This window comes from Strigops habroptila, chromosome 3 (genome assembly GCF_004027225.2).
Source record: "Strigops habroptila isolate Jane chromosome 3, bStrHab1.2.pri, whole genome shotgun sequence".
Classification (NCBI taxonomy): Eukaryota; Metazoa; Chordata; class Aves; order Psittaciformes; family Psittacidae; genus Strigops; species Strigops habroptila.
In genome coordinates this window covers 86,629,226-86,652,382 of record NC_044279.2, presented here as the reverse complement: position 1 = coordinate 86,652,382, position 23,157 = coordinate 86,629,226, and the positions used below count along the sequence as shown (strand labels likewise).

The window sequence follows — 23,157 nt, the reverse complement described above, 5'->3', positions numbered from 1 at the left end:
ACTGAGCAGTCTTCTACCTCTCCTCGAGCTCTGGGAGCTTGAAGGAATTCCTTGCTCCATGGAATGCTAAATTCCAGTTTTACAAAACCCATCACTTCTTCATTGCCTCAGCATTGTACATGGTCATTCCTTTCTCAGCCATGGTCAGTCAGTAAAGCATCTTGAGAAGTAGAGTGAGAAATTAAGGCAGGATGCACAAGCGTCTATAATAATGTTCCACGCGACAGTAATGCCACAGGCCCTGCAAGAACAAAACCAAGTCTATAACTGCAAGCATAATTCACCTCCTGCACAGCAAATTCCCCTCTAACCGCTAGAAGACTTTCAAATTAGGAGAAGAAATCAGACCACAAGATAGCCCTGCAATGCATCAACACTTTCTGAGCCATTCTGAGGGGGGAAAAGCAAATATTCACCCCATCGCACCCACAAAGCAACTCAGCCGGGACACAAATCTGCATCCTGCTCTGCTGGCTGCAGGCTCTGTACCCACAGCAGCAGCACATCACACACAAACAGCACTTCCAGCTCAACAGGGACATTTCCATTCTTTCCCAGCAGAAAAAGGCAACTTTTGAAGGAGGTGTTTTGCTTTCCAAATTATTCCTTTTCTTCCTCAGGCCAGACTGGACTGTCAGAAGTCCCCGAGGCATGTACCAAAATGTAAATGCCTGATCCAAGCGTGAGATCGATGCTCCTGTCCCTGTACAGAACCCACAGGGACCTCCTGGCTTCTTACAGCCACCCGTGATGCTGGCCACAAGCCATGACAGCCTGGTACTGCCCTTGATGTGCTTTGGAATGGCTCTGGGTTCTGGGAAAGCTGGAGATGTTTCTCCCTTGTTCCCACAGGTATTATTTTAAATAGGTCTTTCTGATTTCAGCTGTTGTGGATTGATGTGAAGGGCAGTAGGCAAATCAAGTAGTAAAAGTTCAGTTCATAGTCTGTGCCCATCATTTGCCTGTTCTAATAAGAAAACAAAGGAGTGAACTCCCCACATAAGTCAGATTTGATGCCACAGATCCCAATGACCACTGTTTGTAAGGTGACTCTTGGCACCTCACAGACGCTTCTCACCACTTGCCCTGTGTGCCTGTGTGTCGCTCCCGAGAGGACACTTTGAGATGCTGTTTCTGCTCCCCCTTCGCTCTGAAGGATGCCCAGAGCCTGGCTGGGAAGGCAGCCCTGGAGGTGGCAGTGGAGATGTCAGAGCTGCTCGGTTTCAGCCGCAGCTGACCGAGGTTCTCAGGATGCCCAGCAGGTCCCCATCACCCCGATGGCCTCACCTAGAGCCTCCCCAGCTGCACACCCTTCCCCATTGGCCCAGCTCTGTATTTAAGCTCAGATCAGGGGCTGCTTTTTGCTGCTCTGAGAGTGGTGTTGTAGTTTTTTTATTTTTCTATTTTATGGCTGTATTTATTTTCTGTCTTTACTGCAGTAGTGCTACTGGGCTGCCTTTGACTCCTGTTTAGGTACTGTGGGGTTTTGCGTGTGGAGGGGAAGTCTATGGTTTCCTGCTCTCCTTGGGCTTAGGTTTGTCTGTCTTCCAGTTTCATTGTCACTTGCCTGCATTGCCTGAGCTGGTACCAGTATGTGACTTCATGGGATTTTTGCTTCTGCTGACTGATAAAAGAAGGCTGGAGCATGTTCTTTTTAAGGCATGCTTGTTAACTTTTGCCCTATTGATTACACCTAGAAATGCTCAGTCTGCTCATGGTGTAATGGTAGAGCTTCTTGTTATCCTGATCTCTGGCAAGCTACTTCTTATCTCTTTAAGGTTAAAGGGGCTCTCCTGGTGACCTGCACTATGGAGGGGGACCATGGGGGACCACCTGAGAGTAAGGACACTTTTTCCAGTTCAGGTTGGAGCCCTGGAGCTTCTGTTCTTGCTCTGGATGTGGAGATGTAAGGAAGGTCTGGAGCACTTGCTGTCATTCCTAGGATTCCTTTCCTCTATCCTTAACCTATATGAGGAGGGAGGGAGAAGGCTTGCAGTGATAATGGTGGGATGACTATTACCAGCTCTGCTAGGAGGTCTGGATTTTGGGGAGGCAGGAACAGGAAAGGCAAAAGCTGTCATCCCAGATACAAAGGCCACCTAGTTTAACCTCGGTCACACAGACTGTTCTTCCCCCCCGGTTCCTGCTGCTGGCTCAGAAGCTCCCCTTGCCCTCTCTTCAGAGAGGCTTGCTCTAAGTGCTGTAGCTCAGCATTCAGGATGAGAGCCTTAGAGCTGCATGCTGTGCTGGGGAGAGCTTGGTATGTTGGGGATGGCTCTGGAGGGTTGTACCCCAGCACTAATGGCTGGGGGTATGGCAGGGGGCTGGTAACTTAGCCCCTGACCCTGTGAACAGGCTTCCTAAGGCTAAGGGATGCCTTAAAAAGCAGAAGTGGGAGGGTCTACAGTGGAGCACATGTGAGAAACCCAGCCCAGATGTGCACCCCGTTATCCCTCTCCACTGCATGATGCTGGTGGCTGCAGGAGACAGCCCTGTAACCCCAGGGCTTGGGAGCTGGGCTTTGGGCTGTCCTGCCCAGTCCCACCTTCCTCCTCTCCCTCTTCCCTGCATCAGGCAGGAGCTGCAGGGTGCCTCTCTTCCCTCTCTGCTGCACTTGGGGCTGTGTCCTTCCTCCTTGCTGCACTGAAGAAGGGGCTGCTGTGGAGCTCTGGCACCTGTAAGTGGGGGTCTCTTGTCTCACTGGGGTGGGGGCTGCTCTTAACCTGGGTTGGGCTGTTTCTCCCTCCCTGCTGTATCTGGGAGCTGAGGTAAAACTGCAGGTGCTTTGTCAGCAGCAGTTTGTGTGTGGGGGTGAGGTAGGGTGCTGGTCCTGCTGCTCCGAGGGGAGGCTGGGAGTGCGCCCACTGACTTGGTGGCGTCACACCGCCTGCGTGGGGCTCTGCGTGATGCCAGGTACCTGCCTCTTGGGAACAAGAGCCCTGCGTGCTGCTTAGGTTGGCGCTAGGGAGTGCAAGGCTGCAATCCTGACCGCTCCATGCCCTGGGCGGGTGGATTAGGGGTGGCTGTAAATGCCTTCGACCCAAATGGCTTTGTAGTTCACAAGCCGGAGATACCTGGGGCCCGCTCCCGCCGCGGTGCCACCGCCCCAGCCCGCTGCCGCCGCGGTGCCCCGCTCCGCGGGGCCCGGCGCGGCCCGGCCCGTACTCAGCGGCGGCGCCCCCTGGCGGCGGCCGGCGAGACTCGCGCCGTCCAGTCAGCGCTGCGGGCGTCGCACAGGAACCGCCAGTGCGGAGCCAGGGCAGGAGCACAGAACGGCCGCTGTGTAACGGTCACCTCAGCTCTGCGGTAGCTCGCGCCCGCCGCGAGCAGGGGCCGCTTCTGGTATCATGTACATGCCTACCCCAGGCAGAGCAGAGGCATGAAGGAGGAGAAAGAACAGTCCTTGGGGACTGCTAGACTTGGCTACCATAAGAGCAGCCAATAGTGCAAGTGTACTTAGGTGAGAAACTGGAGCTAAACCGCAGTATCTCGGGTGCTGGTGCTACTACCTGCAGGAAAGCAGAACCCCAGTTTGGCAGAGCATAAATTGGTCTTTTCCAACCTAGTTCTGTGATTCAACGAACTAAACTTCACTTTGCCTTTTCAGAACCACCAGTACTAAACTCATCTCAGGACTTGTTACTTGCAGGAGCATTTGCATGGCTCATTGTGCTTTTCTCCAGAGGTTTGAAGGTAGTCTGGGAGTTAGGCCGTGAGGTTATGGAGCACGCTAGCGAGAGAATCACAGAATCAACTAGGTTGGAAAAGATCATTACCCTAGGACGGCCAAGTCCACCACAAAACCATGTCACTACCTAGCGATGGTAGGGTTGCAGGGGCTAACAAAGGCTCTGCGAAAGGAATAGCAACCTTGTTATCACGGTGCTTCTTCACCATTACTCTACTTTAGGTTTCTGAAAGTTTCTTTATCTCCACAAAGATACGTTAATGCTTTTTGCTGCTAGGGAACCTGTGTTCTCAAAGGCTCGCCTCAACTCTCAAAGAGAGACTTGCTTTCTGTCTAAGGTTTGTTATCTCCTACCTCGACAGGATTAGATCCCAGTCAAAGCAAGAAGAGATCGCTAGCAAGGGCTTCTAAAACCACTACATCGAAAACTGCTTTTGAGAAAGCTTTGTTTGCTCTCGAGCGTGCACGTTATTGAGCAGCCAGTCTCTGCATCAGGGCACTGGCTAACCCTGAAGATACATGCTATATGTTGACTATTAAAAGAGAGCTTTTCTGCCTCAGGAGCACATCACCCTTTCTTGCTGCCCACATGCAACCGTCTCAAACCCAGAGGGTATTTCACAAGGCAGCTGGCTGGCATCCACTGCTGTTGGAGCCACTTGTTGTGTCACAGAAGCAATTCATCATCGGAGTCTTTTGCTTACACTTGCATAACGCTAGGGAATAGGTGTTGCACATTTATTCCAAATAATACAGCACCAGATGGAACCATAACCAGAGCCTTACAAGGCCTTACTACCTTAGCAGAAGCATTAGCAGAAAATTCAGGGATTCCCTCATTGGATAGCTGGGCTCTTGGTTTGGAAAATGGAAGGGAATGGTGGTATCTAATTTTGCATCTCTAATTGTAGCAGTAGGAGTCTTAACAGCTGTTGGATGTCGTACAACTCCACGTGTAAGAGGGTTAATGCAGAGACTAATTGAAACAGGGATCTCTGAGCAAATGCCTCTAAACCCACCACCATGTGACCATAAGCTGCTTCTTGAAGAACAAGAAGTTAGCAATAATCTCTTTCAAGAACAAGATTGCAAAAAACGTTATCCAGATTGGAAGCGTCATACAGGACAGTGCCTTAAAATTTCCGCAAAGGGCAAATATTTAACCAGAAGGGGAGGATTATCAGAAGTATTCAGGCATTGGTTTTGCAGCTGGCCACAAGATGGCGGTTGAGGCGGGAAAACTCGGGCAGAGCTGGGTTAGCGGTGACCGCGCCCGGAAGCCGTAACGCCAGAGCAGGTTGGCGGGCGACGGGAGCAGCTCTCAAGCAGAGTCACGCGCTCTGTTACCAGGGGCGGGCCTCGCGCGGGTGGCTGAGGCGCGTCGGGGAGGCTGTAACCCTGGAGCACGTGGCCAATAGGGAAACCAGGGCGGGCGCTGCGGTCGGAGCTGGGCGAGAAAAGGGAGAAGCCCCGGGCGCAGCGCGTGCCGACCTCCTCGGGCGGTGGTGGTGGTGGCGGGCGTTGAATGAGTCGTTGCTTCAGTGTTGAGGCTGACCTGAGCACAGTCTGCTGCCTGTCCCTGGGAGTCTGTCCTCGTCCTTGCCCAGCAGGGGCAAGGACGTCTCATTGTCATCCTGCTGGGAAGAAGAGAGGGAGCTGGCTAAAGCACAGGGCAGAATTCAGCATCCCCAAGCAACCCTCCACACCCAGCTCTCCTGGGGAAACTGAGGCACAGATGCCCTCATCCCGGATGCTCAGCATCACACTCGCAGCCTCAGTCGCCCCACTGGATCCCTACCTTGCTGGGGAAGCACAGTGGAGGGCTTGAGCGTCTTTGGGTGCTCCTTTGGTCAGGCTTGATCAGCCGTGGGGTGCTGGGTGGTACAGGCTGGAAGACAGGGTTCTGGCCCCCACACTGCCGCGGCACGCTGGGGTACCAGCAGTCGGCCACCCGCACCCTGCAGGATGGGGCATGGGGATACTCAGCACCCAGCACTGTGCTATGCCAGGGTGGGGGACGGGTGTCTGTGGGAGCCCTGCCCAGGCACTTCCAGAGCCCTCTATCCCCACTCAGCGAAGAGCTCTCCCGGGCCAGGGCAGGGCCACCCTGCGCCCCGGGGATGGGGTGGGTCCCGTGTCCCATACCTCTTGCTTTCCTGTTTTGAGGGCACGATGGGTGTTCTCAGTGCCGTGGAGGGTCAGTGGCGGCAGGGTTGGGATGGGCACGATGGGCCTGCAGAAGCCAAGAGCCACCGGTGGGTGACAGGGGACAAACGATCCACCCCGGCTCAGGGCAGCACCCCAAAATCCATGGGCTTGTACCCCATGGCATCCCCCTGCCCGCTGCCCTCAGGGAGGGGTCCCCGTCCCCTCACTGATGGGCAGGGCGTTGCAGGGGTGACCCCCCCAGACAGACTCCCTGAGCCCTGTGCCTGTCCTGCGGCACTGTCAGCACCCATCTCCCCCCGTCCCACCCATGCAGCCCCCTGACGCTCTGGTGACGGGTGCTACTTATGAGCCAGGCACCCTCATGTTGAGTGGCCGGTCACAGGACAGGCACCAGAAATCGCCCGACGGCTGCCTGGGCAGGGGAGAAAAGGGCTGGGTGAGCTGGGAAACCGGGTTTTGAACCTGGTTTATCCCCCAGCAAGGTCCCAACCCGCTGGCTGGTTACAGAAGAATGGGGGTAGGTTGAGGGAGAGCAGTTGGATGTTGGCTCCAAAAACCACCACCATCAGTGGGAACTACTGCCATGGGCACCCAGAGCACCATGGGAACTGGGGGTGCTGGCAAGCACAAAGTGGGAACGGGGCAAGCACTGCCCCTGAAGCCATCGCTGTCCCCATCACACGCACTTCTTAATCCCAGCTGCACTGTCAATCTCCATTGGCGCTGCCTTCTCCTTGCGCTGCTCTAGGCTGCTTTTCCAGTGCTCGTCCAGCTGCTGCCAGAAAAGCTCCAGCTCCTTGCGGTCCAGCTGCAGACAGACACACTCCCTCAGCCAGCTGCCCCGGCATGGGGCACTGCGGTCCCCAGAGAAAAGCTAGGAGCGGGAATCCTCCATGGAGGAGCTGGAGGAACTGCTGGAGCTTGAGGATTGCAACAACTTGTACAGCTCTTGCAGCTGGTCCATGACCCTGGAAATGGTGCTGAAGCTTGAGGGCTAGTGGTTGAGTCCCTGCTCCCTGGAGGTCTGCCCAGGCAACCTTTTCTCTGGGCTGCATCCGTGGACTGGTGGTCTGGGTGCCAGCAGCTCCAGCCTCCTTCCATGGGATGGTGGCCTGGGTGGGAGCAGGCCAAGACTTTCTCCATGGGGTTTTGGACTGGGTGATACTGGCTCCAGGCCTTCTCTGTGGGCTGCTGGGCTGAGTGGTAGGGGCTCCACTCCATTGTCCTTCTGGAGCGCTTCCTCCTTCTGCCAGGGGCTCCACGTTGTGTCCCTGGTTCCTTGAGCCCCAGCGCTGAGCTCACCCCATGTGGGGTGTCCATGTCTGAAGCTGGGGGCTTGGTGGGGGCAGACTGGCCACTCCTGGAAAGAGGTGGCAAAGGGGAGCAGGCTTATGGACAGAATTGCAGCAGCAAGGGCAGAGCCAGGGTTCCCCGCACTGTCCCCAGCTCTGTCCCCAGCCACCTTGGGGCTGAACTCCCACAATCCCCTCTTGGGACCCCCTTCCCACTCTTCCCTCACTGGGTGACACCCAGGGCTGCAGGGTGATGCAGGGTGACGCAGGGAGGGGGGTGAGGTCCTGGGCTTTTATTAGTTAAAAGGTGCTGACTCGTCTTGGCTCAGGGGGCCAGCTTGTGCCAAGAGGAGCGGCCTAGTGACCTATTTGGCACTAGTTTGAGTTTGTGTTCTAAAGCACAAAGGGTCTTTTAGGGGTCGGCAACTTCCGGTTACTTCCTCCCCTTCCCTCCTTTTTATCGCTATCTTCATCCCAGTCCAGCATCTTCGTCACCTCTAAATGTCCTTGGCTGCCTTTGGTGGGCAGCAGTTGACTATGGTAGCTGGTTACAACATCCCCTTCTGATGAAAATGATGAATTCAGCACAGCTCTCTGCTCCTTCTTGGTTACCAAGTTACAGTTACAAGGCAGAAATGCTTGGGATGTACACTTTCAAGGCAAGAAAGACTCGGGATGGGCCATCACGGACCATTAACTATTGTGTCTCTGGATACAGTCCGTTACTCCCATATTTATTTCTTTTTACTATCCTTTTTGGATAAAAATGAACATGTGAGGAAATAGGAAGCTGCATGAAAATTTATGGTCGCACACAGATAGTAGTGGTGCAAGATAGGGCAAAGATCTTCAAATGCTAATTGATCCTATCCAGTTTCTAAAGAACTGAAGATTATGAATGTAAACTTAATATTTAAGCTCAATTATATAAAATCTCCCCACTTTGAAGGATTTTTTTTTTTTTTTTTTTTTAAGGACTGTTAAATTGATAGTTCCATAGAAAAAGATGTTCAAATATTGACAGACTGACACTTGATGAGTGCTGGGAAAAGGAATTACAAGTAATCCTAAAAAAGTATTTATATTACTTGAAGTAGGTATGTGTGTGTATATATATGTATATCACAAAGAACAGTCAAGGTATTAAAGAAAAGTAGAAGAGGATAACAGAAAACATGGTGGGAAATGAAAACAAATCAGTAGTCCTAAAAATTGGTATTACAGAGAAGATAATTCTGTCAAGAGTTTCTTTTTCTCTAGGATGAAGGAGGTTGTCCACTCATTTCTTCTATGCAAGGTTTGTTTATTTGACTACAGAACCTGGAATTGCTGTTGTTAAAATTTTCCACAGACAGAACATCCACCACAGATTTTTTCTACCAAATTAGCATGCTAGGAAAAGGCAGTTGTATTACAAATGTCTTTGAGAAAATTTGCTGTGCAAACTGTGACTTGAAGAATTGCTTTAGTTCCAGAGTACATCAGTTAGTTACAAAATGTTTGACAAATGACATATTCTTACAGTGACGCTGAACACAACAAAAAAAGTTACTCATTATCTTCTGTACCAATTGGATTCCTGCTGTTCATACTGACCCTTACAGACAAATAAAAATAGTGTTTCAGTGATATGAGGATGCAACTTTTTTCTTGACCTGAGTTAACTGCTTAGGTGTTTAGATCCCATTTAGAGATTGGAATTTGATATATCACAACTTTTAAAAAAAGCAAGACACCACAACATTTTAAATTAACTTGCATACCAATCCAGTTGCACCATACTGACAACCTCAGGTTTGGCCTTGAAGCTACATATAGTAATGCATGTATAAAGAAATGCTACCAACAGCAGTCATTCACAACAAAGTAATATACTGCCTTTTCAGATCGTTCCTGAAAAAAACTCCAATAATCTGGAAGCTCACCTCTGCTGAAATAACCATATAATTAACAGTTCGCAGAGCATAACCTAAAAAATGTGACCACATTACTTTTGCTCAAGATCTGCTGAAAAAAATTGTATAGAGATCTTATCAAAATATTACAGTAATAAATAACAGTATGCATATGATGCACAAAAATGCACTGATGAAATTGGTCCAAGGTGCAAAGCTGAAAATAGGCAATTTGGTTTGCAAACAGTTAAAGCAGAGTTAGGTGCTGACAGCTGTGATGGATGCTCTTAAAGGTTGTTTCAGAATCTCCTATACTTGGAGTATTTGTATGTGTATGTCATAAAGGACTATAGTTATAAAATACTGTCTTGGGCATTACCAATCCCATCATCTTAAAATTCTCAATAATTATTTGTGTGTGAAGAGGAAGTCAAACATGCTGGTTTGCTGAGAAATATTCTCTCATCATGTGAAAACCTGTATCAGGAAATGTTGCTTTACAAAAAATTGTATGAATAATTTCTTTTTTATATGCTGAGAGAATATTCTGCCTTTCTGTCCACTTCTCCCTTTTTTTTTTCTGCTCTGTTTTTGCCTTACCAGCTGCTGGAAGGTGTACATCACACAAAGAGGTTGAGAAGAGAGCTAAACCGCCTTGTATTATGCGGTCTTCGTTTAAGGAAAAAATGAATCACAGTTTACGAAATAAAAAATAATAGTTTGAGAAAAAAAGAATTTAAAAAACCCCAAACCTTGTTACCCTTGTGAGGCATTGTAAGAAAATACTTACTGACTTAAAATGCGCATCAGTAATCCGGACTGTGCTTTTACTTTGTGTTTATAGTCTGTGACTATGCTGGGGTTATCTGGAAGGGAAGCATTGGCGCTCCCTGGCTTGTGGGGCCATGTGGGAAGCCAGCCACCGGGAGGCACTCATCCCTCATCCCTTCCTACTGTCGCACGGAACCGCGCTGCTTAGGTAGCCGAGGCAGCTTTAAATGTCGTGGCGATCGCCAGTGATGGCCCAAACTACACCTATCGCTGTGTAGTCGTTATTCTGAAACGTAAAATAAGAGCCTCCTGTCACCTCACTTATTTTCATCTCTTATTTTCCCTTAGGGCCTGCTCGCAGGTGATGGTGGCAGGGAAACAAACAGGAGCACAAGTTCGACTGTTCAGCTGTCAGCTGAAATAGAAATGGAAAACATGTATGAAGTTGTTCTGTAGGAAATGGAAGAGATGTAGATTCAAGATGTAAATTAATATTTAGGATCTTGGAGAGAAATACAGACATCAAAGCACAGGCAGTCTTTTAAAAAATCTATTCCTATGCTTTTCAGTGCTGCTATTAGGAGTCCTCAGGCTGTATGTTGAGAAAAATCTTGGCTCAAATACACAGTTTTAAGGCACAAGCTGGAGAAATAAATACCCAGCCAAGTTTGTTTTAATAAGAGCTTTTAATCTTAGTTATTTTGGCATCCCTTTTTACAGATGTAAAGGCAGTAAATCAGTGATTTCAGAATGCTAGATGGATAGATGCCTTTTTGATTAATCACTAACACTTATTGTCTGGCATGGTCTGACTCCGAAAAGACTTCTGAAGTGAGCACAGCACTGGAAGCACTGGTGCAGGTTACGTGACAGCACACTGTATTGCTACAGAGGTCCTAAATAGTGAATGTGTTTTTTCCTCAGCTTTCTCTAGCACAATTAAAATAAATCAAGGCTTTCCTTTTCTCTGCACCTTGTCTTACTGTTACGCCCTAAAGAACCTTACAGTGGGAACTATAGAAAGTACCTTTTTATGTGAAAAGGAAAATTCTAGCATTTGGTGTGGGATGGAATTTGGAGCAAAGGTTCTGGTATTAGTTTTAAAAAGTAAATAAAATAGGAATCATTAGCCCCAGTGATAAACATTTATAATGCCTTTCACAACTATTATTGGATCCTTTAAATGCATGTTTTCATGGAGAAACAAGAAAATTGTTTAGATTTGTTTTTAAATGAAACAGCACTTCGTGTTATTACAAAATCATTGGTAGACAGTAATGACTATTTCTGGTTTTAATAGTAACAGCTATTCCTAAATAGTAACACATGCCGAATTCTGTATTATATTTGCCTAACGATGTAATATTTCTGCTTTTCTGTTGTTTTTCATTATTAGTCAAACAGACCAAGTAGTCCATTGGTATTGCAAGGGATGTAAAATGTGCTGTCAGTTTAAGCAGATTCCATTCAAACCGTGTCACTTCCCAGTCAAGTTTCGATCAGATAATTTGTAATAGTCAGGTACATTTGCTCTACCACAATGCTTTTGGAACACTGTGACTCGTTACAGAACTCTGCAGGAGAAAAATGATGTACCTAGTTGGTGCTTGAGCACCTCGCTGTGAGTAAAATGGCAGGAAACATGGTTTTTCAGCTTCTCTTAAGCTTGATTGACGTATCTTAACTGCGTTTATATTCTCTTTTAGGTTATTCTAAAATAATCGTTAATAATTCTAAACATCGCCAAGACTTCTAGCATGTAGTTTAATCACACAATACATGTCTGATAATCTTAAGTTAAAGCTTATGCTATTAAAAAAAAAAAAATTATTTTTCTGATAACATACATCAGCAAAATATAAGCCCAGCACCTTATGTTGCCGTTACTTTGATAGGCAGGTACATTTAGCAGCGCTACTGAAGCCAGCAGCAGATGTCAGTCTTTATAGGGTTGAGTGAAAGTAAATCCACATTGAAGTTTCCAGCAAACCCATACTAGTAATCTTGATTCTTGTCACTTCCCAAACCATTCTTCATGTGGCTTTGCTTTTGAAAGATCTGCTCAGTAAAACCGTTGGTGAAACACTCATTTGCAGGCAATCCCAGCAAGTAACTTCTTTCCAGTTCATTCACATAACTAAAAAAACCCTGGAAATTATATAAAGTCAGGTCACAATTTTCAATATGGTTTTCATGTTAAAGACGCATAAAGATGTGCTGTTATTGTTATCTATATGACAGTATAAGCTTGTGGCATTTTCTTTATTGAAAACGTGTACTGTCCCAAATTCTCCTGAAAATTATGTAGACTCCAAAATAGCTGTCATCTATGTATTAGAGTTGCTATTCCCTATCTTCAAAATTTCACCATCCTTCCTTGCAGGGAATTAGAGACATAGCAGCAATAATGTGCCACTGGTGCAACGGTCCCATGTCTTCATATCTGGTTTCCTTTTTTCATGGCACAAAGTTTCTGTCCAATCAGGAGTTCAAATTCTCTACCTTTCCACCACTGACTTTTTGTTCTGTGTTTTTTCTTTCATGCGAGGACAGATGGTTCCTACTGAAGATTTCATTTTGGGGGCTGAAGATGTGTTTCCTTCAGAGCGAATGGTTGCATGTTGGCATCCTGAGGTGAGCAGCTGATTGAACGTTATGAGCAGGGCTGTAAAGGGCTGAAAAGTACCTGGGAAAAGCTACAAATGCCATGGTGGGCTGGGTCTGGGGAAAGACAGAGGTAGGTTTGTGTTAGGTTGCTCTGAGCACTCTTCTTTTTGGAAGGCATCTTTATGTGCTGATGAGGATACCAGGGGTCTAAGCATTTGGGTGTAGCGCTGTTGGAGAGCCTGTGTGCTGGTAGCTGTCTGAATCTATGAAATCTTAAATGAATCTATGAAAATGTGTAGTTGATCTTGTCTCTTGGAGAGGAGGTCATGGGTGAAAATTTATAAAGAAATGTCTCAAAATGTTCTAGTTTGTTTCAAGTGTAGAAAGAAAAAGGGTCCATTTTTCATGATGGTGTAGTAGTAAAAATGTGGTTTAATACCCTTACAATGTGGAATGCAGTGTTCCTGGAAAGCAGAAGATGCTGGTCAAAATAAAAGTGCAAGTAAGATTTGGAAAAATCTGGTATGTTACGTGAACACAGTTTGACAAATAAAATAGGCCTTTTAAAAGCAAGCTCATGTTCAATGCATTTCTCTGGATCTGAATTTCTTTGCTTTCCCTATAGTTTTTGCTTTGTTAACATAATTCTATTTGCTGGGCAAACTGGATGCTTTGCGACTTTAATTTGGATTTAACTATAGATGGAATTTAAAGGTAATATTGAATGAGGAAGAGAGGACTAGCAAGCTTGTTGAAATAAAAATAATTGCTATGCGGTGTATTATATTGATTGTGTGGATATTTCAGAGCAATGTTGTTCTGAAAACTGACAGGAAATCAGCACTTTATAGGAAGGTCACTAATATCATAAAAATAAAGGAAGTATATATGCAAGACATCCTAAAAATAGATATTGGAGATGTCAGTGATCCACTGAAAAGAAGCATCAGTGTAGCAAGTATGGCATCTTAACTGAGATCATGTATTTGGTGTGGGTATCAGAAGTGAAGCTATGCTACTAGCAGCTAAGAGTAGGAAGGAGATTCTTGGCTGAGGTGAGAAGTCAGATTCGTGCTGACAATCAAGTTGGGAATGATAAGGACAAATTTATCTTTAGGATAATTCTCTTAAGTCAGTAGGTGAGCTTCGTTTATGATACCAAATGTTTCACATCAAAAACATGTATGCTATTTCTTTTCTTTGCAAAGCCATTTCTGCACAGGGTATAAGAACCTGCTTTTTATTTAGCATGACTGTGGAAAACCCTTGAAATACAGCACCTTCACTGACAGTGTGATTAGCTACTTTATTCAGTAGCTGGCAAATAGTACTGGCAAAAAAAGCCCCAACTGCTATAATAGTTCTTGCTAGCTTAGCAAAGGAGTTTCTGAGTGTGCTTTCTCCATGGAAGAGATAGTGGACTTGTATCCAGCCAAGAAAGATGCTATGTCTTTGCTGAAGTAGGTGTTCCTCTTTTTTAGTGCTAAGGGGAGTATACTTTTCAAGACATTTTCCTGGCTTCCCACGAAGGTTATTGCAAACAACTGACATGTTATTCAGATGGTGGTGCTCATCATCTCTGAGCACCCTTGCAGAGTAAGCAATTTCTAATCTCTCCATGAAAGCATTCTGCTTCCACAGTCTGCAGCTGGGGAGACAAAGAAATTTCCTAGCCATTCCTCTAAATATCTTATATATGTTTTCAGTTCATCAAGTTTATGTACAGTATAGCACAAAGGCTATTATGCTTATCATTCAAAGCTGGAACTTTACAAGGAAACCTTCTTTCCTGTTCCACTTTTGACCCCAAGAAAAATAGTTGCAAGGGTTAAATCCAGTTTTAAGTTGCAGCAATAGGCTTAATGTGACTGTGTACATTGGACTGTCTATAGGGGTTTATCTGAAGCTCTTAGGGGACTGTCAAGTTTAACTTTATTCATGCTTAGGATTTGTGAATTTCAAAGGGCTGATGACAAAAAGTCAGTCCCATGAGGACTTTAAAACAAAGAGAGGCTTTTGATGTGCCTTGTTTTACTAGCATTTCTTGTTGGGCAGTGTACTTCCATTCTGAAAATGGGGTGGGAGGCAAAAATCCAGAGTTGTGCAAGAAGGTATTTCCACTGCTGTTTCAGTAGATTTGCTTGTATCTGAAGAAAAACATATGGCATAGAGCAGGAGGGAAGAATTGTAGCAGTTTTCACTGATCTACAGTTTTCAAAAATAGCATGTAAATAACATATAAGTGACATAATAAATAGCATATAAACGTATAAACATATAAACATATAACATATAAATAACATATAAAATCTATTCCAGGAGGTACCTTTTCTTGTTTGGCTCTTGAGAGAGACTGGTTGTCACTCTTTTAGTGTCAGTCTTTGGTGTGCACCAGGCAGTGCAAATGAGAATTCTGCCTTGGAGCCTGGGGATTTTGCAGATTATCTGCTGCTCTCGTCAAGTGAAGCTGGATGTAGCCCTTTTTGGAATCTATGCTATCCCAAGAGAGAGATGTTGCAACAGAGCAATGTGCTGACGGTGGTTTCTGATAGACACCACCCTCTGGAGGAAAACTGTTGTGTGTGCAGCTACACTGCAGTCTGTCGAGTGGTGGCCAGGGCAGGCAGGACTTTCTCAGGGTTGTGGAGACAGAAGTAACTTCAGGCAGGAAGGAAATGGTGGGAGACAAAGGGAAGAACATGTTTTGTACTCTTTATCCATGGGTATGTTTTGGGACTGCCAAGATTGGGAACAGAAGTTGCTTACCTACAGCAGTTCCCTAGTGCTGGTGAAGGAGACAGCTTTCATACACCTTAGTTCACCCTGACCTAGTTCATCAAAATGCTGAGTGCTTTGTTGTTGCAATGCAGTAAGGCACCACCTGTCCATGCGTGTCTTTCCACAAGAGAGATAAGTAAGGCATAAATCCAACTTCTCCTAACAGTGGTAGACTGCAGAGTAAGTGCATGTGACTTCCATAAGAACAGCCACTCTGGGTGAGAGTGAAGCTCCATCTAGCCCAGGTTCCTGTCCTGTCTTAAGCTTATTTCTCAGAAAGAAGACAGAAACAGACTGGGCGTGTGGCAGCAGTTTCCCAGAATTGCTTCTGTGCTGACAATCATTTGTGTTTCATGGACTGCCTGAGCCCTGCAACAGTCATGGAACTTTTTGCATGTGTCTGCACATTATCCATAGGAGATTCTTGTAAGCTCCTAACATTTACAACATCCTTTACTATGACCTAGCTACAAGTTATGTGATTAACCCCCTTCCTTTGGTTTCCAGCCTGTTTGCTGCAGTCAGGCAGCTGACTATGTCTGTGGAATTCTGAGGCATTAGCACACGGGAGGTTAAAAGTGGGTCACTGGGTATAGTGGCTTTTCAGTATAAATATCTTCATGTAGCATTTCTCTAAATAGGATGCAAGCACTTTTCCAGTCTCTTACGAGTGTCGTGCTTTCCCAGGAGAGCCTTACTTGTCACTCTAACCTCAAGCGCTGGATTTTAGGCCTTTCTGCCCCTTACAAAATAAACCAAGAGTATATTCATACCTCTGGTATGCCCTGCGGAGCCCCTATTATAGTAAATCTATCTGTATCACACCCCAAACATACTTTCAAGAAAACTGCTCAAAGGCAAACCAAATGAGAAATAAGTAAATAGCAGGATACACAAAGAATAGGAGCATATATTTTATGTCATCATTGTTTTTGTATTGCTGTATTTGTCATAACCACATAACACCATACATGAACACATCAGGATTCAGTGGATTTAGTAACGATGCAGCTGGCTCTGTTCTGGTAAAGTAATGGGGCCTGTTCTGGTTTATTATGTCTGCTTAATCCAGGGTGTGTGCAGTTGGCCTGATAGCTACATCTGGTTTAGTGCATCAGTCTGCTTTGTAGAAGGCAAATGGGACAGAAAGGGAACTGACCCCGTGAACATTAGAAAAAGTCCTCTGATTATGTTTCTGTGCAATAATGTTCAGATATTAATATGCCAAGGAAGCAGGTTCTTCCTTTTTACTGCTGAAGTGTTTTCATCTAGCACAGACGCTGTGAGAGGGGTAGTCCTAAAATGCTCTGCTTGTATATCCTCCTACACCAATGTCTGTCAGATGTCCTGCACTTGGATTGAGGAAAGGCTGGGTTTGAATGAACTATGAAGTAGTTCTTCTAGCCATTCAGCATGATGCTCATCTTGCCCTGATTTTATCTCTGAAGTAGGTTCAAAATGCAGAGGGCCTGTTAAATTTTAAAGGGGTTTTGTCACCTGAGCCAGGGTTTGAAGTGACATGCCTGAATATTGCCTCTCACATGATTCCTATGACTTTGGAAAGAAGTGATGGATGCTTTGGAAAGAAGTGAGGATGCTCAGCTCTTTGGAAAACATTGCTGTTATTCATAGGACCTGATTTTGTGCTCTAGGACTGTACCTTCATCCTCACCTCAGTGTTGTAGGTGCAGGTGGAAGAGAAAGGGTAATAAAACAGTGGTTCTGAATTCATACCGTCACATTTTTAGCTTAAAAAATTATTTCCTAATCAATGGCAGCCTACAATATTACAATGTTATTATTAGATGCCATTTAATAGACAGCTGATGTTGAAATATGTGAACTGTACAGTGCTATTGACTTAACTACTGCCTGTGTATGAAAAAAGATTTGTGAGATGATGCAAAAAAACCCCTAAAACCAAACTTATGCCAGGATACTTTGTTGCTGCTACAAACTGATAAAGTATGAATGTCAAGGATAAAGATGGTTGTTGAGGTACAAGTTAGGAACATAAGTCACATTAGCATGTTCTGCTTTCTAAGTTTAAATCTTGGTTGAGCTGTTATGTGAATCTTTTATTTTGCTGTCTGTGGTTACTGGCTTGTGTGGGTGGGAGTAAACCATTAAACACAGCAGGGAATTTGCTGTGGAGTGTGGCTGAACTCCTTAAAGACTTCCTGCCATGCAGAGAAAAACTTACCTGTACTATTAAGGTCAACAACGTGACTTGGTGCTGTTTGTAAGCTTAAATATGAAATGCTGGAGTTTTCTGTAGTGAGGCCCAGCAATAATAAGAAACACGAACGGTAGTGGTAAATTTGAGGCAAGGTTGTATGTTGGGGTAGATTAACTAAACTCAGTGGAATTCATGTTCATAAAGGTTAACAATTTTACATTAAAAAATAATAAACAGGTACATTTACATGGGTGTGCATTATCTGTGGAGAGAAATGTTCATAACATGATCTATTTATTTTAAATCTCTCTGAGAATGAATTAGAAACATTCTGAAATTACCGACCTAACTTACACAGTCTGACCACGGTGGGTATTTCCAAAGAACACAGGTATCCATCCCCTAAACAACATTCACACTGATCAGGATAATTAAGAATATCAGTAACAGTTGCCCTCTGTCCCTAGAGCCTCATGAAGATGGCTCCAGCTGTGTCACTGCCTGGGGGCTCAGCTGGCAGACAGCGTTGCCAGGCTTGTTCTCATTCGTACCTTGGCCTTCCAATCTGTGCCAGTCTTCTGGGTCTCGAGGAGTAGCTGAGAGTGTCAATAGCTCTGCCAGCAGAAGGGGTGGTAGCTCTTTTAGTTGACTTCAGGTCATACTAGCAGTATTTTAAATCAACTTCTTCAGCCTTTCTACTTTTTGGTAGTGACACAGCTTTGCTGTCAAAGTGACTTGCAAAATCTTTTCAGTTTGCATGTGAGAAGGCGAGGGACAACACAACTGCACCACAGGGCAGTTGTAGCACTATAATTAAAGGAGCATATGCCCTAACACGCAGACAAGCTTTTAGCTTGAGGGCTTCCAGTAAGTGAGGTAGATGTGCTAGCAGAAAAATACTCCTTGTGCATCTGCATTCTTCGCTATGGCTTCTCTCAGTGCAGCTTTCCAGGGTAGCCTTCTAGTGGGATGCAAGCAGTGAGCCCCTTCATCAACAATGCAATTTCCCCTGACAACACAGGGTTCCTGGTCTTAGACACTTCCCAGTATGAAATAAGCTGTCTTGGGAGAAAGAATGCTTTTTAAAAACCTGCTTTCACATTTCGATTTGAGTTACATAGCTGTGTTCCTAAATGGCTTCACATTTTTTTTTATCATTCTGAGTATAGATAAAACTTAATGTTTGCTGATACAGAAAAAAAGTAATTTCTCCTTCCTTACACCACTAAAACCTTAAGAGTTTTTATGCCACTCTTTTATATATGTTTTAGCAGTGGGAAGGAAATTGATCTGAATTGCTTCAGCAGAACTGCATGGCAGGCAAAGGGGTTTAGGCAGCTGTAAAGACAAGAATAATATTGGGATGGTGTATTCTGCTCTATATGAACTTTTTCAGAAAGGAAATATCTTTTTAGTGTCTGAAACATGAGATATTTACAACATTATATTTTCTTCCTGAATTTGAAGCATATGTGCTCTATCAATACAGCAGGCGTGTGCATCACAGAATCATAGAATCACAGACTGGTTTGGGTTGGAACGGACCTTAAGATAATCTAGTTCCAAGCCCCTGCCATGGGCAGGGACACCTCACACTAGACCGTGTCACCTGAGGCTCTGTCCAACCTGGCCTTGAACACTGCCAGGGACGGAGCATTCACCACTTTTTTCGGCAACCTGTGTCAGTGCCTCAGCACCCTCACAGTAAAGAACTTCTTCCTTAGATCTAACCTGAACTTCCTGTTTCAGTTTGAACCCATCACCCCTTGTCCTGTTGCTACAGTCCCTGATGAAGAGTCCCTCTCCAGCATCCTTGCAGGCCCCCTTCAGATACTAGAAGGCTGCTCTGAGGTCTCCACGCAGCTTCTCTTCTGAGGCTGAACAGCCCCAATTTTCTCAGCCTGTCTTCATACAGGAGGTGCTCAAGCCCCTGACCATCCTCGTGGCCTCCCCTGGACTTGCTCCAACAGCTCCATGTCCTTCTTATGTTGAGGACACCAGAACTGTACACAGTGCTCCAAGTGGGGTCTCATGTGGGGTCTCACGAGAGCAGAGGGGCAGGATCACCTCTTTCTCATATATCAGAGAATATAGAATCACTGGTTTCGGTTGGAAAGGACCTTAAGCTCATCCAGTTCCAACCTCCTGACATGGACAGGGACAGATTTCATTAGACCAGGTCATCTCCCCAGTGTTGTTCCTGGCCCTGTTTTAAGTGCGTGTGGTGCCCTGGTCCCCTCTGGGAGAGTATAAAAAAAAATGGTTTCATTTACCGTTTGTACTTGAGTTCTAAAAATATATTTACAGGTTTTCAATTTCCTGGTAGGTGGTCAGGCAGAAGATGATAACTCCTTTTCTAAGCTGTTAGCCATTATGTAGAATTTGAATGACTCTGGCCCTCTTTGAATTGATACCCTTCAAGAGGATTATTTAAAGCTTCTAACAGCAGCACCTTCCAATGCTGAGACAGCCTAAGATTTTCATGGTGCAATTAGTAAATCTCCTTAAGTTCCAAAAAGATGCTAAGCTTTAATGTCCACATCTAATATTGCTGTAAAAACATGACTTTTTTTCAACTGAGACTTAGCTTGTCTGAATGGTCTGAATGGGGAAATGTGAAGCCAAACGTGAATGATACCTCTGTAAGATTAATATTTGTATTGGTGTCACAATAAATGTGAACACTGGTCTTTGCTTACTTGCAAAGTGGTAAGAATGAACTGGAGCAAATCATTCATGTTTCAGAATAAGTGCCCTCAGCAAGTTTTACCTTCAAATACTGCTCATCTTTAATTCATAACCTATGAACTCTCTCAGCCACATACGTTCTACTGGCTTCCAGTCTGATTTTGGCATTTACATACTGCTGAACATTGCATTTACTCTAGGAAATGTCTGAGGATATTTGGAACCTTTTATCTCAAATTACCAGTATTTTTCCTCCTCATTCCCCAATCCAGCTCCTCACTAGGTTACTAGGTTGGTTTTTTTTGGTTTTTTTTTTTAAACACATTTCTAAGATGTGTCAGCTCTAATGTTGCTCATTTCAATCCTTCTCATTTTTCATCTAACCACAGCATTACTAAGGGATATGTACTTGTTCTTTCGTATGAAACAACTCATCTCTCTTTGGAAAGATGTGACTAAAACTTTCCATACACAAAAATCTTCCAGAATGAGCATGGGGACAACTTAATCTCAAAACTAATTTCTGTAAGACCACTCCCACAGAAAAGTAGAATCTTAGGAGAGGGGACAGTCAAGCTTGGTCATAACATGCTACACAGTTCCTGCCCGGTTGTGAGTTTAAGGTATATAATGCCTTCCTACCATTGCCATATACTGTTACTCATGTGCCATGATAGGAAGATATTGCTAATAGTTAAGAGATGATGACTAGTCAATAGGGTGTGTCTTTGGAAAAACCCTGAAATGAAAAATTGCTGTCTCACAGAAGTAGAGAGAACTGTGTTTTCCGTAGTCCAGTGAGCTACTCATAGTAAATAACAGTGAGTTCATCTACAGGGCAAGCACTTAGTTATATGGCAGTCGTGAGGCAAAAGCATCTGCAGGCTATGCTCACCTGTAGTAAAATTCTATTTGCTGCAGTGGAGCCACTTCTAGGTTGAGCTTTGCTGTTTCCTATCAGTGTAAATAGGAAGTTTGGGACTATTCTCTATTGATGCTGGTGTAGCTTTTTACATCTTGTGACTGAGATATTCAATGTGTCAGGTGGGGTGGGACAGAAAGTCATTGGAAAAGTAGACAAATAATTCAGGTCATGGGGAAAATCCTGTGAGATTTAAGGAGTCCGAGATTGCAGGCTTTGCCATAGCACACCCACTGAAGAAGAGCACTAGGGAAGTCTTTCTCCTTAGCACCAGCCACCCAGCCTTTAAGTACCCAACTTCCCTTCACAGGGTTTGAAAACAGGCTGATCATGTAGAAAAGTTTGTTCGAACAGCAAAGGCCCATTGCTATTTTGTAGGGAAAAGAGTGCTAAGGTACAGGTCTGGTGCAAAGCAAATAGGGCAAGGCTTTGCTATAGTGTAACCCAGATGCAATCCTTCTGCTGCAAAAGCTTCTGTGCCAAAGTAAGACTGAAAATGAATGAGAACAGAAGTTTGATGGAAATGTACATCTTGTTGTGTGCTTTATTGTATTTCTCAGTAAAAATGGTTCTTACCATTCCTCCCGGCTGGGGAGTATGAAATAATCCAGTGGAAGAGTTTTCTCTTCCATTTAGGCTGAATGAATTGGTAAAGAGCACATATTCATAGCATCATAGAATCACAGAATGGTTTGAGTTGGAAAGGATCTTAAAGCTCATCCATTTCCAACCCCCTGCCACCATGTTTATGGTGTATTAATCTTCTGTGTCAGTGCAATCACGGGCTGTCTGCAGAGACACAATTTTGAACCTGACATAGCAATTTGGGGTTTAGTCTTAGAGAGCAAAACTGTGTTTATCAGCCATTTTTCATTACCAGCTGCTACTGTAATGTGCTCTCAGTACCACCTTGGGCTGAGTGTGCTCTTGGCAAAGTAAACTGGCCAAAAAAGCTGCCTTATATCAGTTAAAACTGAAGGAAATAGTATTTTTCTCCAAACACTGATAAAAAGATCCACAGGTTTGTTTCTAATTAATGGAATGGATCAGCATCTTTTTCAATGTATTTGGAAGAATTGAAAAATCTTACTTTTCCAGTTACCTGTAAGCGTGAGGTCTTAATGGCAAATCTGTTTTGGTGTGTTCTTTCATTTATGAAGGAGTCAGATAGTCCTTCAATAGCCCCTCATGCTACACAGCTGAGACATCATCTCTCACACGTGCTTGGAGACCTACAGTGTCACTTTCAGTGGTAGAACCCGAAATGTGTTCAGATGGGAACTGGGCACTTCTAATTTTGAAAACAAGGTAGTATTCAAATATATTATTTAAAGGGAAAAGGAAGTATGTTTTAGCAAAAGTGTCATTACTGAAAAACTGTTTAAAATCTAGTTTATTTTCTTATAAAATCAGGCATAGCAATTCAGAATATTACCTATAGTACTGTTGCACTTACAGTAACTTTTTCAGCCCCGGTGCACTGTGAATAAACCCTGACAATGGTTTGCAGGTGGCGAAACTCTGAGCATGTTTGCAAACATAGAAGATATTTCACACACATTTTCTTCACATTTCATTTATGAACAGCTGAATTGATGGCTTCTAAAAACTTTTTTTGTAGAAGAGTCCTTGTGACATTGGTAGCTTGGTGACAGAACCAGAATTAGTATGACTGCTGTTTAAAGGTTAGAGGTTTATTTAATAGGCATAAGACCAAAAAACCAGTTTTTAAACACCGAAATCTATGGCTTTTGCTTCACTTCATTGACTATGTTGCCTCTATGCAAGGTTTTTATTAATACCAATAAATTTGTTTTTTCCCTTTCTTTTCCTTTTGAATATTTTTTTCTGTCTTTCTGTCAGTAAGAATTTTTGGTTAGGATTTCTTTGCTTAGAAACCTACAGCCCTCTTTAAACTAAACAAAACAGTACTTCATAGCCTTTCAGAAGGAAGCCTAGTGGAAGTGCCAGCTCAGCAAGTGCAGTGTTTGGCGTGCTAACCCTGTGCTGGGGTTTCCAGCTGAGCAGTGCAAGGCAAGGCTTTGGTCAGGGTGCTGCTTTACATGCCTCTGCAGTTAAGCACCATGTCAAATTTTGCCATAAAATACGAGGTTCTGCTACTGTTGTGACACCCTCTTGAGCCCAGCAGTTTCCTTTTGCAGAGGAAC

The 23,157-nt window shown here is 44.6% G+C and overlaps 1 protein-coding gene across 1 annotated transcript in view; it reads left to right on the top strand.

The window, feature by feature from the left end:
- The first annotated feature begins 4,883 nt into the window (after positions 1–4,883).
- LOC115605013 (interleukin-8-like) overlaps positions 4,884–23,157 on the top strand; it is a 53,756-nt gene continuing 35,482 nt past the window's right edge. The window contains exons 1-2 of the mRNA XM_030478761.1: positions 4,884–4,985; positions 12,369–12,449. The gene's annotated coding sequence lies outside the window, so the exon portion shown is untranslated. The remainder of the gene's footprint in view (positions 4,986–12,368; positions 12,450–23,157) is intronic.